The following is a 19,708-nucleotide window of genomic DNA, read 5'->3' as shown; positions in this document are numbered from 1 at the left end:
CAAAAATTTATTATAACATCTTTAAAAAAACGATTGTTTTTTAAAGATGTTCTAGTACATTTTTGGATTTTAAGCAAGTGAGTGCTCCTGCCTATTCTGGATGGATATACAACACAAGCCATGGCATGCTAGCACCTACATTTTTGGGATACTTTTAGCGTGAGTGCAGGAATACCTTGGATTTTTTGTATATAATATATATATATATATATATATATATATACACACATACACACATAACAAATTGTCAATCCTTGCACTCAGGCTAAAAAAATATATATTTCTAAAATGCCGGTGAGACTTTTTTGGAACAATGTCCCTTTAAGACTGTGTCCCCAGACCGCGAAGATACTTGGTTCATGTCTTTTACCTATATGGTTCGGTAAATGGGGCTTACCAAACCAATTACCAAACAGGAGGACCACACACAAGTGGAAGTGTGCAGCCAATTTACCTCCCAGGCTGGTGGTTAACCGCATGTTAATTGCTGGCCGCCGTTCGTACAGTCGAACACGTGGCGGTGGCCATCTTTGTTTAGTCGAATGCGGTCAGCGTTTTTTTTGCCGTCAATCTCATGGAATTGAAATCGGCTACACGATGGCACGAACACCGTTGACCCTTACCTTCTCTGCAACTTCGACTGAAATCGAAGTGCGTTTGACTATTCGAACGGCACATTCGAATGGGACTTAGTTGTTATTCTGTGTAAAATAGACCGACCGCACAGCCCAAATCTATGGAACTCTTTTGGCCAGGAAAGTCGCCAAACTTGCAGTGGGTCAATAAGGACTTCCACCTATCTTTTGAACCACTGGACCAATCTGTATAATTTTTACATATGTTTTCATACTGATTATGCTGGTTCTGAATATGTAACTTATGGGAATTGTATGTATAGTTTGGAAGTTATGAATGTTGTATAAAACTATATTTTCCTGCCTGTTATAATTAAGTTAACCCATTTGTAACGGAGCTCCCCGTACTCCGACCAAGTACCCTCCGTTGATGGACTCTTCCTAGCTGGCGCTGAGGACCACGAGTACCGCACAAGACACCACAACCACTGTAGACTCTGCAACCGCCGTAGCTTGACTGGAGTCTCGCCGTCTTCCTTCCACCCTGGATCAGCTTCTGTCCTCCAGGAACGTGTGGGAAAGACCTCTTCCTTCCACCCTGTATGAACCTCTAGCATCCAGGACTGTGTAGGGAAGACCTCTCCTCCAAGGAGAGCGTAACAGGAACAGCTCTTAAAAGAGCTAAGTGATTAAGGCTCAAGGGAGTATGCAGAGCATAGCAATCCCCAGTGTGAGTATAGCTGTCCCCTCCAATCACGAGACAAGACTATGTGTTGAGGGTCAAGAAGAACTGTCTAAAACTTTATTTTACTTGGGACTAGCCCATATGGTCATTACATTAACATTGCTGTGAAAACTCAATAAAATTACAAACAGTCAAATCATAGCAGGCAACCTACAGTGACTTATTATAACATAATGGCATATGTTTAAAGAGGTGGGGGAGACAATAATTAACAGAAAATATCTCACGTGCCTGCAGAATTAGCAATATGCAAATCTACCTGAATATGCAAATGAACCAGTCTTGCTATTCAGGTAGTGCATATTGCTGTTGCTACCAACAGAGGGCACTTGACAAGCTCCATAGCCAAATCAGCCTAGTTGGTAGCAAACCTCAGCAGTACAGGAGAGCAGGCAATACATCCCAGGGGCCATAGTCACATGGCAGGAGGCTGGCAATCAGTCTTCTCCAACTCCCAGTGGCGAGGCTGGTTCCGCCACACCATTGTATGTAATAATTATATCACAGGCAGAGGGGAGGGTTTGTGTGCCTTGGCTGGGAGTGTCTGACTGTACTGTAATGTTTTGATTGCCCATTGTAACTGCATGACCTTGTGTACCACAATGTCCACGTGGGTGGTCACCTTGTTGGAAAAGTCCTTTGGTGCTCATTAAACAGTTCTACTTGACCCTCAACTTGCAGTTTTGACTCGTGTTTGGAGGGGACAGCTATAATCACTACAGGGATTGCTATGCTCTTCATACTCCCTTAGCTACTAGGCTCTTGTTCCTCATCCTGCTTCGCTCTACAGAAGGAAGAGAGATCACCCACTGGAACCTGGAGCCTGGTCATAGGTCCAGGGTGGATAGCAGACAGCGAGATCCCAACCCAGCAGCGGCGGTTCGTGGTGTCTGCAGTACTTATGGTGTCTACGGTGCTGATGGTTCTTTGGTGAGCGCTAGGAGCATCCTTGCTATGGTCCAACTTTCAGCTAGCCTGGAGGAAACCGTAACAGCCAGGTGCTAGACCTTGGGCTTCAATATCCTTACCGTAAATTTAGTTTTCCTTAGTCCAAGCGGCAGTCAAAACAAGTGGGATGTAGTTGCCCATTTCTCACAGAACAGGTAGCAATGAAAAGGTTAACACAACAAAATGCAGTCCCCACCCCCAGTCTCTTCCCCCTCCTAGCCCTATAAAGGGCAACTCCACCCTGAGCTCCCCAGTATATAACAAGCTAAGAGAAGGAAACAGGTTTACACTTTTATTTATTCATTAATTCATTTTTATAGTATAAAGGGAGGGAAATTATGGACTATGGAAAACAAAATTTACGGTAAGTAAAATTTAGGTTTTTCCTAAACATCCAATCGGCAGTCATAACAAGTGGAATGACATAGCAAGATAAAAACACAGGGCAGGAACTATTTCACCTAGAGAACCCACCATACAGGAGCCTGTGGATTCTCTACGTGAATCACAAAGTATACCATCACCAGCTGATGGGACTGCCTACGGGAGTAATTCTGGAACAACACTAGTATTAAACTGTAAGTTAAAACCGTATTTGTATCTGAGGTGTAAGAAAATACACACAGTTAGTAATCCGCTCTTCCAGAGCTCAAATCCAAATGTGACATACAACACTTTTCATTTAAATATGCAAATACATGGATATAAACAGTTATACAGACATTAGGCAAGATTTGGAGGAATCTTATACTCTCTCCAGTTTTCAGAATAGAGAAAAGGGGAATTGCTCATTATCCATATATTCACTGGTGGCATACAAGGTGTTTGGTTTAAAAGCTAAAAACCCTTCAACCATCAGGGTTGAATGTAGATTTTGATTTGTTTCCTTTAATTTTATATCTTCTTTTATTCATTTTTATATTTATTTTATTTTTTATTATTTTTTTATTTATTTTTTTATTATTATTTTTATTTTTTGATTTTGATTCTATTTTTATTTATATTTTTTATCCCTATCCCTGTTTAGGATTGTAGCTTGTGAGTTCATTAGCTTCTCCCCCTCTGTAAGTAGTACTCACATAGGCATATTCATTTATGTGTATATTTGTTTCATCATATATATCTAGTGTTTGGTGTAACTCTGCCTGAAACCTGATGCCTGTAGCATTTTTTTCTGTCTGAGATTTACCCGATCGCATGAAGTGGAACGCATGTGCGTTCCACACGCGGATTGATGACATCATTGTGGACCGCCGACAGGTGGAACGCATATGCATTCCATGAAAAAACGGAAGTCCTTATTTGGCAATGAACGGACGAGGAAACCGGGAACAGGTGACTCCAGCGTCCCCGATTGGGGGAACGAACGATAAGAAAGGAATTCTGGACTCTGACGTGATGTTTTATTTTATTTGTACTACAACATTGTATTTTATTTGCTTCTGAGGAAGTCTCCATTGGGAGACGAAACGCGTTGAGCTGTACATCATTACTTATTTTGGTCTCCCATTTGTCTGAAACCGAGGGACACAGAGACTTATTGATGAGCTGTTTTATTTTTCACTTTCTGTAAGTGCATTCAATTAAAGTGTCTATTTATATTTAGCATTTCTGTACTATGTCCAGTTTTTTTCCTTTCTGACATGTACCCTTGGACTTTGAGGACGCCCGTGGCTGAGCATTGAAGATATCTTGATGGGCTCTTAACATTCTGACATCTTGTGAGTGCATTATTTACTCAGAGGGGCCACATTTTTGATTGTATAGTGTTGCCCTATGAATTTTTTCTTTGTCTTGATTTTTAGGTGTATCTTATATTTTATATTTGCATTTTGAGGACCTTTGAGGAATCCTCTTGTTACAACCTGATATTTAAAGGAAGTAATTACCTTTAGAGTGTATTTATTGCTGCACCTGGGTGGTCTACATTTATATATATATTATCTGTCACTTTCTCCTCTGTTTGGTTTAGTGTATTTTGTCACTTATGCAGACAAATACATACATATATAAGAAAAATATATATGCTGTTACGGCTACCCAGGTAGTGAGAGGGTATCAGCCGTTGGAGACGTCCTTTTCCCTGGCAAGTTGCTGTATAAAAGTAGAGCTGGTATAATCCCATCCACAAGATCCAGAGAGAGAGTCAGGTTCAGCTGTAAAAAGAGCAAGGTAGTAATCCAATATAATTCCCTTTCAAGAACGAGACAAGGCTAAGTTTTGAAGGGTCAAGTAGAACGGAGTGCTGGGACACCCAGCCTGGTTTTTATTACAGAACACACCCAGGGGGAGGTATAAAATAACCAATCACATACATGGTACAACCCCCACGTCTCCTCCCCTCAGATAAACATGTAACACAATTAAAACATACACAATTTTACTCAAATTCTGGATGTACCCCAAAAACAGGGGGTACATCTTTAAATCCAGCAATGCTAGCACCGTCATTCAGGGGAACAACATATCCAAATTCCAGCTCATTCGGTTGAGGGGTTCGGGAATTATGGGTCTTTGAAGTTTTGACCGACCGCACAGATTCTCTAGCCGAAAAGAGTTCCATAAGTTTTGGCCCTGCGGTCAGGCTCTGTTCGTGCATTAAAACCACACGAACTCCTTGCCATCCATAGTATTCCTGGTGTTCGCTGGAATCCCTATGTAAGCATAAGTATTGTAACGGACCGTTTCAGCAGACAAGGGGTTAAAATCAGTTTAGGCGATATGCCCCTTTCTGAGAGACAGGCACAGCTACTGCAGAACACCAAACTCCCGAACTGGATACAAAATAGCACTCCAAACTGGAACCTCACGAATAGCTGCTAGCAGACGAACAGGAAAAGCAGACATCAGCTTACACTCCTAGCAATCAATCTCCAGCAGCATACAGTGAATCCTCCCAAGAACGAGACAAGGCTCCGTGTTGAGGGTCAAGCAGTGGTCTGAGGTACTGGCACACCCAGCCTGGTTTTTATTACGGTTGTGCACATACAGGACACACCCAGGGGGAGGCATAAAATAACCAATCACGTAACAGTACAACCCACACATCCCCTCCCCTCAGATAAGCAATTAACATAATTATTACATACAGTAAAAATACAGTTTCCACACATACTCGGTAACTTTAAAACCATACATCACATTCACATAAAAATACATATCCACAATCAATCCATTCAGGGGAACAACATATTAAAAAATGGCATGAATCAGACCAGGGGTTCAAAAGTTAGTAAAGTATCTTTTAAAACCCCTGTCAGCATGGCTTCCAGTTTAGACCGGTTTTACACAGTCTCCTCTCCTGGAGACACAATGGAGAAGTAATCCAATTACCTCCCAGTACAGAGACAGACTCCATTGAGCACATGGGGAACAAAGACAGTAAAACACTTTAAAATACATAAAGTCCCCTTTTACACATAACACACAGACATTTCACATATCCTCAGATAGCTGGGATCTGGGCGCACAAAACTACCGAATAGCGTGCAGATCCTATTCACACAGTTCAATTGCCATGGAGCTAAAGTCTTTCCCATAGTCTTTCATTATATGAATAGGCTCCATGGCATAGCTATCTGGAGTATCACCGCTCACACAGGGCAAGTACCGAATGGCCCCACTGTATTTAAAGGGCCAGAATGAGTGACATGCACTCTGTTAGGGCCGAATACTGTTTTTAAAGGGCCCAATCTCCCAGGGACCATAATCACATGTCAAGAGGCTGGCAAGCAGTCCTCTCCAGGCCCAAGTGGTGAAGGGCACTTCGTCACAAGTATAACTACCGAACGGCCGGTTGTTCGGTAGTTCCAGCACGAAGTTATGGGCTCATGGAGGTCTCAGCGGTGTTCGCCTGTTTGCGTATCCGTTTTTAGTTCCGTGCGTTCACGGGCAAACACCGCTGTTCGTGCGTAAGATGGCCGCGAACACGTGCAAAGTCCCAAAATGGCGGCCATCTATTCAGAGCACAAAGAATTCGGGTGGAATCATACGAACGGCTGCAACAATGCTGGGAGGTAAAATATCACTTAACTGTTCCCCTGGGTGGTCCGATGTTCGGTAGTTTGGGCTGCATTCTCCGGTAATGGCATTTCTCATAAAATAGGTATTCGGATATATCCAACTGTGTTCTGTTACATTATAAGTCCAGGCATAAAGCATAGTTCTGTTACATATGCCATAATTATAGGGTGATTAATATAGCCCAATACCAAACAGAAAATAGGAAAAACGGTTGTAAATCCCCATTAGTGATTATTAACATGCAGGCTAATAAGATAAAATATTAACCACTAATTAAACCTTTAGCGTTGCCAGGCTAACAACTAGCCATTGTAGAGATCTTCTTCTCAACATTAGGAAAATAAATGTTAGACCTACTAAGGGCCACCTAATTTCAAAGGTAAGAACACAGATATAGGTAAAGCATAGACCCAGAAGTAGATTGTGAGTTTGTGGTTAAAATTTAGGATGAGGGGGAATAAAGGCATTTGGATGCGTTGAAGTCTGAAAGAATTTAGCAGATCCCAATTTTAGAGTGAAGTGTAATGAAAACTTAACGTAGCAAGCTTATTACAGTCCTGAAATAAAAATGTGTGCAGTACACCTAATACCGTACACCATGGCTTAATCTTTGGAAATCGCTTGTGAAAAAGATGAAAGGAAAGCTGCAAGACATATCTGCACATAGGTAATGTGATATAACTAGAAACAAATATAGGATTCAACAAAATTAAATCCTACATATATATGCATACATAATAGCACATACATTTTAGAAGTAAAAAATAAAATAGAAAATGCAAATATCCCAAACCTTACACCTCTGGACCTGATGTATGGTTGACTGCGGCGTGGTATTTTGGGCTGAAAAGGCCTAACGCCTAATAGGAAAAGCTGAATTACCATTTCCACTGCATATCATTTATGGCCTACATGTGCGATAAAAATCAAACCAACAGCTGGTTTACACACAATGTGTGAACTCCTCCAGGTGTGATTGAGATGCCACCATCTCGCTGTAAAGCCACACACACACACACCCACACTATGAAGCCCAGCCTCTGTGCACAGCACATGCTGAGTAGCGGACAACTGATGATAAAGTCCGTTTGATCTAATAGTAGCCCCCTTTGAGGGGGTGCAGCTCATTTCAGAATGAAAACAAATAATTCATAAATACAACTGTCCACATATATTGTGGCCATTTGAGCTTATTTTAAAGCGTAGACCTGGACTAGCTACTCCAGCGAAACCTATAATAATCTGGCCTTGCTGGGCTACGCAGCAGACCCGGGTGGTGTAAGACAGGGTACTTCAATAAATTGGTGAGGAAAATCAAACCATGAAAATAATGAAACCTGGTTTGACTAAATAACAGTTAACCTCTTAAAGGAGTACAAACGGGAAGTTAATATTCCAGTCTTAGCCTAACTCACAGAAGTGAAGACACATGGCCATACTTGACCAAGGTGAGTGGAAGCTATTAAAACAAACAAGGAAAACAAAATGTTCACTATGGACATAAAGTAAAAATAAAAAGCTGTGAATTTCTAATACCAGCAAGTCTGGGTTTCATACAGGAATACACATCCTAAAACGGTTATATGTATAGTCTAAAATATAAATTTAGGAATAAAGAAACAAAATTAAACATTTGATTGCTTCAAGGGAGGAACTCAACCTATTACCCCACTCACAGCTAAGATGGAACTTAGAAACCCACAGAAGGGCCAACAAGCTGCTGCTTGAATGCTCAGAGATCGACTTGTAATAGAAAAGAAAGAGAATGACTAAGATTGTAAGTAATAGAAAAGAAAGAGATGACTCTAAGACAGCTTAGTACCAGAACCCTTGCTCTTCACCGGACCCGAATTGGACAAATCACAAATGTGAAATAGGGGATCAATTAAATGTAGGTGTAACTCAATTGTATTAGTAGCTGACAATTTAACCCTTATAAGACCAGGCCAGCATAGAAAAAAACCTTCATTCATAAAAGCCCTGGAATTCGGTTTAAGATAAAACTTCCATAAATCGAAAAACTAGGTCCAAATATAGATGATTTACAGGACGGTAACCTCTCAGTCTGACAACTCATGTCTTGATGCTGCATCTCATATGTTATAGGAGTTATAATCTCATGGGTAAGAGATATTTTACCACATTAAACCCTTTCCTGCACAGATAGCAGGGGATCTGATACTAATCAGACATAACGGAGGATAACCACAGGTTAGAATAAAATTCCACCAGTGATTTATATTGGCAGCAAACAGTTAAAATAACCATGACCATGGTAACACTGTTGAGGAGTTCACCTTGTCCAAGAAAAAAAAACAAGCTTTTAGATAATAAGCTTATTTGGGTTTATTCCTCTTCACTTACCGTTCCTGTATGTCAAAACAGGTTTTGTATGATTGTTTGTGTTAGTTAACTAATTACACAACGTCACTGTGGCAAACCTAGCCACTTCAGTGTATCAAAGACTGTTTTCGTATGTTATTTTTACATTCTAAAGACTGTGGCATTTGTGCGCTAGTTTCACAAACAATATTGAAACGAATGAACTGCCGAACGGGAGACCACACAAGGGAGTCGTGTGTCTCCAATTAACGAACTGGCAACATTCTAACCACAGAACAGTAATGGTTTTATGGGTGGCCACCGTTCGTATAACCGAACACGTGGCGGCAGCCATCTTTGCTTACGAAAACCGAGCAGTGTTTGGTCGTCGAGTGCCTGGAACTAAAATCGGCTACTCGACTACACGAACACTGCTGTACTTCCATGTCATTCGTATAATTTACTCATTCGTGAAAATAGAGCGGCGTTCGACAGATTAAAACTTACGCATATTCCAACAGCCCACATTTCACTGTATAATATCAATGTGTGCTCGTATGAAAACTTCATTCGAATGGCTTTTCTATTCTAGTGAATGGATCTGAGCGGTATTTCGCCAGATGGTGCGCTCAGATCCCAACCATTTAATGAAGGATCATTCGGACAATTCAGAGCAAAATTGCATAAGTTACAGAATTTTGTGTTAAATGGTATATTTTGCTGTATGGAGAGATAATGTAATTAACAGTATATTCTTGCACAATTATCTCTACAGTACAGCAATGCATGATGGGAAGTAGCCTTGCAGGTTAAGTTTCCCACAGAGTCCACAAGGGGAAAACCCCTGCAATGCCAGTATGGAAACCCCTTGCATGGGGACTTGTATAAAAATGGTGACATTGGAATAAAAGCTTAGTTGACTCCCAAACTATGTGTTGTCTAGTTCTTGGGAAAAAGAGATTGTATTTACGCTACCTGTACTTTGTATGCTGAATCCTACCAGCGGAGATACCGTGTCTTTAGAGGCAAGAAAGGAAAAAACACAGGTGGTCTGAACACTGCCCACAGACATGCAGTAATGCTGTATATAGGTGGTCTGAACACTGCCCACGAACATGCAGTTTAGGCTGTACATAGGAGGGCTTGAGCATTGCACACAAATAGGCAATTAGGCTGTACATAAGTGGTCTGAACACTGCCCACAGACATGCAGTTAGCCTGTACATACAGGTGATACTCAAAACAGTAGAATTTATTTCAGTAATGCAACGTAAAAGGGGAAATTAATATACGAGATAGACACATTACATGCAAAGCAAGATAGTTCAAGCTGTGATTTGTCATAAGTGCGATGATTATGGCTTACAGCTCATGAAAACCCCAAATCCACAATCTCAGTAAATTAGAATATTGTGAAAAGGTGCAATATTCTAGGCTCACAGTGCCCCACTCTAATCAGCTAAGTAAGCCATAACACCTGCAAAGGGTTTCTGAGCCTTTAAATGGTCTCTCAGTCTGGTTCAGATTGAATCACAATCATGTGGAAGACTGATGACCTGACAGTTGTGCAGAAAACCATAATTGACACCCTCCATAAAGTGGGAAAGCCTCAAAAGGTAATTGCGAAGGAAGTTGGATGTTCCCAAAGTGCGGTAAGAAAGCACATTAATAGAAAGTTATGTGGAAGGGAAAAGTGTTGAAGAAAAAGGTGCACAAGCATCAGGGATGACCGCAGCCTGGAGAGGATTGTCAGGAAAAGGCCATTCAAATGTGTTGGGGACTTTAACAAGGAGTGGTTTGAGGCTGGAGTCAGTGCATCAAGAGCCACCACACACAGACGGATCCTGGACATGGGCTTCAGATGTCATATTCCTTTTGTCACGCCACACCTGAACAACAAACAACATCAGAAGTGTCTTTCCAAAGCTAAAGAAAAACAGACCTGGTCTATTGCTCAGTAGTCCAAAGTCCTCTTTTCTGATGAGAGAAACTTTTGCATCTCATTTGGAAACCAAGAATCCAGAGTCTGGAGAAAGAATGGAGAGGCACACACTGTTAGATGCTTGAAGTCCAGTGTGAAGTTCCCACAGTCTGTGTTGATTTGGGGAGCCATGTCATCTGCTGGTGTTGGTCCACTGTGCTTCATTAAGTCCAGGGTCAACGCAGCAGTCTACCAGGAGATTTTGGAGCACTTCATGCTTCCTTCCACAGACGAACTTTATGCTGACTTCATTTTTCAGCATGACTTGGCACCTGCCCAGACTACCAAAAGCACCAAAGCCTGGTTCAATGACTGTGGGATTACTGTGCTTGACTGGCCAACAAACTCGCCTGACCTGAACCTCATAGAGAATCTATGGGGCATTGCCAAGAGAAACATGAGACCGAACAATGCAGAAGAGCTAAAGGTCGCTATTGAAGCATCCTGGTCTTCCATAACACCACAGCAGTGCCACAGGCTGATAGCTTCCATGTCACGCCGCATTGAGGCAGTAATTGCTGCAAAAGGGGTCCAAACCAAGTACTGAGTCCATATGCATGCTTATACTTTTCAGAGGTCAGATATTGTTCTATGTACACTCCTTGTTTTATTGACTGCATGTAATATTCTAATTTACTGAGATTGTGGATTTGGGGTTTTCATGAACTGTAAGCCATAATCATTGCACTTATGACAAATCACGGCTTGAACTATCTTGCTTTGCATGTAATGCGTCTATATCATATATTAGTTTCTCCTTTTACGTTGCATTACTGAAATAAAAGTTTTGCACGATATTCTAATTTTTTGAGCATCACCTGTAGGTGGTCTGAACATTGCACACAAACATGCATTTAGTCTGTACATAGGCGGGCCTGTTCCGGACACTCCACAGACCAGTATTGGATTACACTATTCTAAGTTACCAAAGCCGGTTCCTTCGGTATTATTATCATCTATACCCCATTACACAAACTCCCAGGATTACAAATTCATGCATACGAACTCAGCCCACCCGGCACTTGGCGTTTGCCGCCACTTAACCTTTTTCACCTTTGAAACAACCGAACGGGCGACCACCGGGAAGTTGCGGTTTGCGGTTAACCACAACCTTAATTGACTGCCTCAGGGTGGCCTCGTTTGTCGACTATGTTCACCGTACTCAAACTCCCGAAAGAGGACCACCTATGCTACGGCGTGTGTCCTCAATCAGAACGCTGCGGTTAACCGCAGTCTAATTGACAGGGCGGTCTACGTTCGGTTCACGAAGGATGGAGACAACCAGACAGAGAGCGGTATTCGTGCAGCATGTTAGCCGTGTTCCACTCCAGAGCGGTCCAGCCTTCAGCTAGCCTGGAGGTAACCATAACAGGGACTTTTTATTGTTCGAATGGACTTAACCCAGATAGCCATCCCAAACCGAAAGAACAGTGTGAAAGACTTTGACTCCATGGCGATTGAACTGTGTGCATTGGGTCTGAGTGCTATTCGGTAGTAATGTGCGCTCAGATCTAGGCTATCTGGGGATACGTTATACGAATTAAATGCATTCGGTAGTTTTACATTTATGGATTTTTGTGTGTTTTTATTATACCATGTAAAATGCCGGTTTGCCTCTATCCTTGGAGATAATTGGATTTCTTCCCAATTATCTCCAGGATAGAGAGGAGGGGGTTACAAAGGGGAGTGTTAATACCTGAGCCACTGTGATTGGATACTGTACCTTATTTGTCCCAGTCTTCCATCTGGTCCCCTAGGGGATTGTCCACCAGGTGGGAGACCTGCATAAATACCGGGCAGGTAGCTCTCATTAAAGCAGATTCCTGTTTTACCCTCAAGACGGAGCTTGGTCTCGTGTTTGGGGGGATTGCTACTTGGGAGTATTATTTCGCCTGTTCCAGGAGAGGAGGAGTTCGTATGATTTTCTGTTCGGGAGTTTGGAGCATTCCCTTATATTCTGTTCGGGAGTTTGGCGGTCTACAGCAACAGTGCCTGTGTCTCTAAAGCGGGAAGATCTACTAAATGGCGGTTTCACTCATTTATGCCAGGAGTGTCTAAACACCATACAATTACTAACCAGGTCAGAGTCTGGTTTCTAAGATCTGACGAAATCAGGCACATACAGACTGGTATGGCCGTAGGCTTATTTAGGAAAGAAAGACTTAAGATGAAAGCTACTTGTCTCACCATAATAAACCTCTGGTGTGCTAGAGGGCTGGTGAGAGCACACTGGTAACTAATCTGAAACACACCTGGTGGCCAGATAGATACTGCTGGGTTTAATTATCCTGCCATTAGGCTCCAGAATTCAAGAGTTGACGCTCTGGTGGTATGAAGCTCAGTACCTACCCCGGACAGCCGAGCATGACAAGCCAGAGGGAGACGAGTTTGATGGTCCTGGCTTGTTATGGGAGACTTTTGCAGAGTCTGAGTTTGGGAGTGCTACACAAGCCCAGTTCCATGATCTCTTTGAGTGGAGGGAGAGCCTGAGTAATGTCCCTGAGTGGACTGAAACGTCGCTCTATATGTTTAAATAAAGGAAACCTTTTCTAAGGAAGACTGTGAGTGCAGCCTAATTTAAATATATATATGTTACAAACTGCTATTTGTAACTGGCCCTTTAAATGATAAATTGCCCTGTCCCTGGATAGTGGAGAAGCCTATGTGCCAGCCTCCTCCCGCATGACTATGGCCCTGGGAGATTGGGCCCTTTAAAAACCGTATGAACAACATTTCCCCAGATAGCCATCCCGTGGAGTCTATTCGTATGGAGAACTGGCTTTGTGAACACTTTAACTCCACAGCGATTGGACTGTGTGCATAGGGTCTGAGCGCTATTCGGTACTTGTGTGCGCTCAGATCCCAGCTATCTAGGGATGGGTTACATGTATATATGTTATGTGACAAATGTAATATGTATTTTATTGTATTTTAGTGTTTTACTGTAACCATGTGGTTAATGGAGTCTGCCTCTATCCCTGGAAGTAATTGGATTATTTTCCCCATTGTCTCCAGGATAGAGGGCTCTGTAAAACCGGTCTGGGCCAGATAGCCATGCTGCCAGCTAGGCCCCAAAAGATACTTTTGTTAACTTTTTAACCCCTGGTCTGATTCGTGCCATTTTTTAATATGTTGTTCCCCTGAATGGATTGATTGTTAATATGTATTTTTATGAAGATTGGATGTATGGTTTTAAAGTTACAGGGTATGGGTAAAAACTGTATTTTTACTGTCTGTGATAATTATGTTAATCCCTTGTGGATTTTGTGTGTAACTACTGGGAGTGTTTTATGTAATATACGTATGTGATTGGTTCTTTTGTAACGCCCTGTGGGTGGTCCTATCTAAGGGAAACCTGCATAAAAGAAAGCCCTTTGGGTGCCAATAAACAGAATGACTTGTCCCTCTAACTTGCAGCCTCGACTCATGTTTGTAGGGGACAGCTATAATCACTACAGGGATTGCTATGCTCTTCATACTCCCTTTTCTACTGAGCTCTTGTAAGAGCTCTTGTTCCTGATCCTGCTTCGCTCTACAGAAGGAAGAGGTTCACCTACTGTAACCTGAAGCCTGGTCGTAGGTCCAGGGCGCAGAGCAGACGGCGAGATACCATCCCAGCAGCGGTGGTTCGTGGAGTCTGCAGTTCTTATGGTGACTACGCAGTAGTTATGGTGTCTACGGTGCTGATGGTCCTTTGTTGAGCGCTAGGAGCATCCTTTTTTACGGTCCAACTTCCAGCCAGCCTGGAGGCAACCGTAACAATATATATCGAGAGAAACTTGAAGGAAGGGTGCACTCTAAAGGCTCTGTCACAATTAAAGTAGTGTTTATTTAGACATTAAATCAAACAAGTGCTTGATCAACGTTTCGACCCATTCGAGTGTTTCTCAAGATCAATGTGACATACAGCAAACTGGAAATATATAGAAAAAGTGTAAGGTGTACTTACCAATAGTAAGTGAACCTCTCCCGTACAGTTCCGACCCGGAAGTGATCACAGAAGGTCACGTGACGACGTGTCGAGGGAATGGTTGCTAGGTAACAAGTATACAGTGGTGAGGGCCGTGAGACAAATGCACAGATCGTGCTTACCAAAGCATGGGGAATAGAGATAACCTAAAATAGAGAAGTATATTGAGGATCAAATATAAAGGACTGGACCTAGGAGTGGTATACAAGGGACAGTAGTGTGCAAGAGATTTGTGTGACTGGATTATTTGTGAATGAATATAACTATATCTATATATATGATGAAACCAATATGCCTGCACTCTTCTAAACATGCATACATAAGAATGCTGCTGGGGTCAATTAATACAACATACAAGATCCATCGCATAGGTCTGCCACATGATCTACTTCTCTCCATGTTCCCCCCTCTCATTATCTCTCTCTCCCCATGTTCCTCCCTCTCATTCTCTCTCTCTCCCCATGTTCACCCCTCTCCTTCTCTCTCTCTCCCCATGTTCACCCCTCTCCTTCTCTCTCGCTCCCCATGTTCACCCCTCTCCTTCTCTCTCTCTCCCCATGTTCACCCCTCTCCTTCTCTCTCTCTCCCCATGTTCACCCCTCTCCTTCTCTCTCTCTCCCCATGTTCACCCCTCTCCTTCGCTCTCTCTCCCCATGTTCACCCCTCTCCTTCTCTCTCTCTCCCCATGTTCACCCCTCTCCTTCTCTCTCTCTCCCCATGTTCACCCCTCTCCTTCTCTCTCTCTCCCCATGTTCACCCCTCTCCTTCTCTCTCTCTCCCCATGTTCACCCCTCTCCTTCTCTCTCTCTCCCCATGTTCACCCCTCTCCTTCTCTCTCTCCCCATGTTCACCCCTCTCCTTCTCTCTCTCCCCATGTTCACCCCTCTCCTTCTCTCTCTCTCTCCCCATGTTCACCCCTCTCCTTCTCTCTCTCTCCCCATGTTCACCCCTCTCCTCCTCGCTCTCTCCCCACGTTCCCCCCTCTCCTCTCTCTCTCCCCACGTTCCCCCCTCTCCTCTCTCTCTCCCCACGTTCCCCCCTCTCCTCTCTCTCTCCCCACATTCCCCCCTCTCCTCTCTCTCTCCCCACGTTCCCCCCTCTCCTCTCTCTCTCCCCACATTCCCCCCTCTCCTCTCTCTCTCCCCACATTCCCCCCTCTCCTCTCTCTCTCCCCACGTTCCCCCCTCTCCTCTCTCTCTCCCCACGTTCCCCCCTCTCCTCCTCTCTCTCTCCCCACGTTCCCCCCTCTCCTTCTCTCTCTCTCCCCACGTTCCCCCCTCTCCTTCTCTCTCTCTCCCCACGTTCCCCCCTCTCCTTCTCTCTCTCTCCCCACGTTCCCCCCTCTCCTTCTCTCTCTCTCCCCACGTTCCCCCCTCTCCTTCTCTCTCTCTCCCCACGTTCCCCCCTCTCCTTCTCTCTCTCTCCCCACGTTCCCCCCTCTCCTTCTCTCTCTCTCCCCACGTCCCCCCTCTCCTTCTCTCTCTCTCCCCACGTCCCCCCTCTCCTTCTCTCTCTCTCCCCATGTCCCCCCTCTCCTTCTCTCTCTCTCCCCATGTTCCCCCCTCTCCTTCTCTCTCCCCCCATGCCCCCCTCCTTCTCTCTCTCCTCCATGTCCCCCCCTCTCCTCTCTCCCCCATGTTCCCCCCTCTCCTCTCTCCCCCATGTTCCCCCCTCTCCTTCTCTCTCCCCCATGTTCCCCCCTCTCCTTCTCTCTCCCACATGTTCCCCCCTCTCCTTCTCTCTCCCCCATGTTCCCCCCTCTCCTTCTCTCTCCCCCATGTTCCCCCCTCTCCTTCTCTCTCCCACATGTTCCCCCCTCTCCTCCTCTCTCCCCCCATGTCCGCCCCTCTCCTTCTCTCTTCACCCATGTTCCCCCTCCCTCCCCCATGTTCCCCCCCCTCTCTCTCCCCTCCATGTTCCCCCTCTCCTTCTCTCTCCCCTCCATGTTCCCCCCTCTCCTTCTCTATCCCCTCCATGTTCCCCCCTCTCCTTCTCTCTCTCTCCCCATGTTCCCCCCTCTCCTTCTCTCTCTCTCCCCATGTTCCCCCCTCTCCTTCTCTCTCCCCCCATGCCCCCCTCCTTCTCTCTCTCCTCCATGTCCCCCCCTCTCCTCTCTCCCCCATGTCCCCCCTCTCCTCTCTCCCCCATGTTCCCCCCTCTCCTTCTCTCTCCCCCATGTTCCCCCCTCTCCTTCTCTCTCCCACATGTTCCCCCCTCTCCTTCTCTCTCCCCCATGTTCCCCCCTCTCCTTCTCTCTCCCCCATGTTCCCCCCTCTCCTTCTCTCTCCCACATGTTCCCCCCTCTCCTCCTCTCTCCCCCCATGTCCGCCCCTCTCCTTCTCTCTTCACCCATGTTCCCCCTCCCTCCCCCATGTTCCCCCCCCTCTCTCTCCCCTCCATGTTCCCCCCCTCTCCTTCTCTCTCCCCTCCATGTTCCCCCCTCTCCTTCTCTATCCCCTCCATGTTCCCCCCTCTCCTTCTCTATCCCCTCCATGTTCCCCCCTCTCCTTCTCTCCCCTCCATGTTCCCCCCTCTCCTTCTCTCCCCCCATGTCCGCCCCTCTCCTTCTCTCTCCCCTCCATGTTACCCCCTCTCCTTCTCTCTCCCCTCCATGTTACCCCCTCTCCTTCTCTCTCCCCTCCATGTTCCCCCCTCTCCTTCTCTCTCCCCCATGTTCCCCCCTCTCCTTCTCTCTCCCCTCCATGTTCCCCCCTCTCCTTCTCTCTCCCCCATGTTCCCCCCTCTCCTTCTCTCTCCCCCATGTTCCCCCCTCTCCTTCTCTCTCCCCCATGTTCCCCTCTCTCCCTCTCTCTCCCCCATGTTCCCCCCTCTCCTTCTCTCTCCCCCCATGTCCGCCCCTCTCCTTCTCTCTCCACACATGCCCCCCCCTCTCCCCCCATGTCCCCCCCTCTCCCTCTCCTTCTCTCTCCCATCCATGTTCCTCCCTCTCCTTCTCTCTCCCCTCCATGTTCCCCCCTCTCCTTCTCTCTCCCCCATGTTCCCCCCTCTCCTTCTCTCTCCCCCATGTTCCCCCCTCTCCTTCTCTCTCCCCCATGTCCCCCTCTGTCTCTCCCCCCATGTCGCCCCCTCTCTCTCCCCCCTCTCCCTCTCCTTCTCTCTCTCCATGTTCCCCCCTCTCTTCCTCTCTCTCTCCATGTCCCCCTCTCTTCCTCTCTCTCTCCATGTCCCCCCTCTCTTCCTCTCTCTCTCCATGTCCCCCCTCTCTTCCTCTCTCTCTCCATGTCCCCCCTCTCTTCCTCTCTCTCTCCATGTCCCCCCTCTCTTCCTCTCTCTCTCCATGTCCCCCCTCTCTTCCTCTCTCTCTCCATGTCCCCCCTCTCTTCCTCTCTCTCTCCATGTCCCCCCTCTCTTCCTCTCTCTCCATGTCCCCCCTCTCTTCCTCTCTCTCTCCATGTCCCCCCTCTCTTCCTCTCTCTCTCCATGTCCCCCCTCTCCTTCTCTCTCCCCATGTTCCCCCCTCTCCTTCTCTCTCCCCATGTTCCCCCCTCTCCTTCTCTCTCCCCATGTTCCCCCCTCTCCTTCTCTGTCTCTCCATGTTCCCCCCTCTCTGTCTCTCCATGTTCCCCCTCTCTGTCTCTCCATGTTCCCCCCTCTCTGTCTCTCCATGTTCCCCCTCTCTGTCTCTCCATGTTCCCCCCTCTCCTTCTCTCTCCATGTTCCCCCCTCTCCTTCTCTCTCCATGTTCCCCCCTCTCCTTCTCTCTCCATGTTCCCCCCTCTCCTTCTCTCTCCATGTTCCCCCCTCTCCTTCTCTCTCCATGTTCCCCCCTCTCCTTCTCTCTCCATGTTCCCCCCTCTCCTTCTCTCTCCATGTTCCCCCCTCTCCTTCTCTCTCCCCCATGTTCCCCCCTCTCCTTCTCTCTCCATGTTCCCCCCTCTCCTTCTCTCTCCCCTCCATGTTCCCCCTCTCCTTCTCTCTCCCCTCCATGTTCCCCCTCTCCTTCTCTCTCCCCATGTTTCCCCTCTCCCCCCTCCCCCCCATATGCCCCCTCTCCCCCCCATGTGCCCCCCTCTCCTTCTCTCCCCCATGTTCCCCCCCCTCTCTCTCTCCCCCATGTTCCCCCCTCTCTCTCTCCCCCATGTTCCCCCCTCTCTCTCTCCCCATGTTCCCCCCCTCTCTCTCTCCCCATGTTCCCCCCCTCTCTCTCTCCCCCATGTTCCCCCCTCTCTCTCTCCCCCATGTTCCCCCCCTCTCTCTCTCCCCCATGTTCCCCCCTCTCTCTCCCCCATGTTCCCCCCCCTCTCTCTCCCCATGTTCCCCCCTCTCCTTCTCTCTCTCCATGTTCCCCCCTCTCCTTCTCTCTCTCCATGTTCCCCCCTCTCCTTCTCTCTCTCCATGTTCCCCCCTCTCCTTCTCTCTCTCCATGTTCCCCCCTCTCCTTCTCTCTCTCCATGTTCCCCCCTCTCCTTCTCTCTCTCCATGTTCCCCCCTCTCCTTCTTTCTCTCTCCATGTTCCCCCTCTCCTTCTTTCTCTCTCCATGTTCCCCCTCTCTCTCTCCCCATGTTCCCCCCTCTCCTTCTCTCTCTCCCCATGTTCCCCCCTCTCCTTCTCTCTCTCTCCATGTTCCCCCCTCTCCTTCTCTCTCTCTCTCCATGTCCCCCCCTCTCTCTCTCCATGTCCCCCCTCTCTCTCTCTCCATGTTCCCCCCTCTCCTTCTCTCTCTCTCCATGTTCCCCCTCTCCTTCTCTCTCTCTCCATGTTCCCCCTCTCCTTCTCTCTCTCCATGTTCCCCCTCTCCTTCTCTCTCTCCATGTTCCCCCTCTCCTTCTCTCTCTCTCCATGTCCCCCCCTCTCTCTCCATGTCCCCCCCTCTCTCTCTCTCCATGTTCCCCCCTCTCCTTCTCTCTCTCTCCATGTCCCCCCCTCTCTCTCCATGTCCCCCCCCCTCTCTCTCTCCATGTTCCCCCCTCTCCTTCTCTCTCTCACCATGTTCCCCCCTCTCCTTCTCTCTCTCACCATGTTCCACCCTCTCCTTCTCTCTCTCTCTCCATGTCCCCCCCTCTCTCTCTCCATGTCCCCCCTCTCTCTCTCCATGTTCCCCCCTCTCCTTCTCTCTCTCTCCATGTTCCCCCTCTCCTTCTCTCTCTCTCCATGTTCCCCCTCTCCTTCTCTCTCTCTCCAT

The 19,708-nt window shown here is 46.6% G+C and overlaps 1 protein-coding gene across 2 annotated transcripts in view; it reads right to left on the bottom strand.

The window, feature by feature from the left end:
* LOC134568473 (oocyte zinc finger protein XlCOF7.1-like) overlaps positions 1-19,708 on the bottom strand; it is a 217,856-nt gene that overhangs the window by 55,360 nt on the left and 142,788 nt on the right. For both annotated transcript variants that reach the window (XM_063427084.1, XM_063427083.1), the window contains exon 3: positions 14,544-14,710. The gene's annotated coding sequence lies outside the window, so the exon portion shown is untranslated. The remainder of the gene's footprint in view (positions 1-14,543; positions 14,711-19,708) is intronic.

This window comes from Pelobates fuscus, chromosome 7 (assembly GCF_036172605.1).
Source record: "Pelobates fuscus isolate aPelFus1 chromosome 7, aPelFus1.pri, whole genome shotgun sequence".
Taxonomy (NCBI): domain Eukaryota; kingdom Metazoa; phylum Chordata; class Amphibia; order Anura; family Pelobatidae; genus Pelobates; species Pelobates fuscus.
Note: the sequence above shows the minus strand (reverse complement) of the source record. Positions and strands in the feature narration are given on the sequence as shown.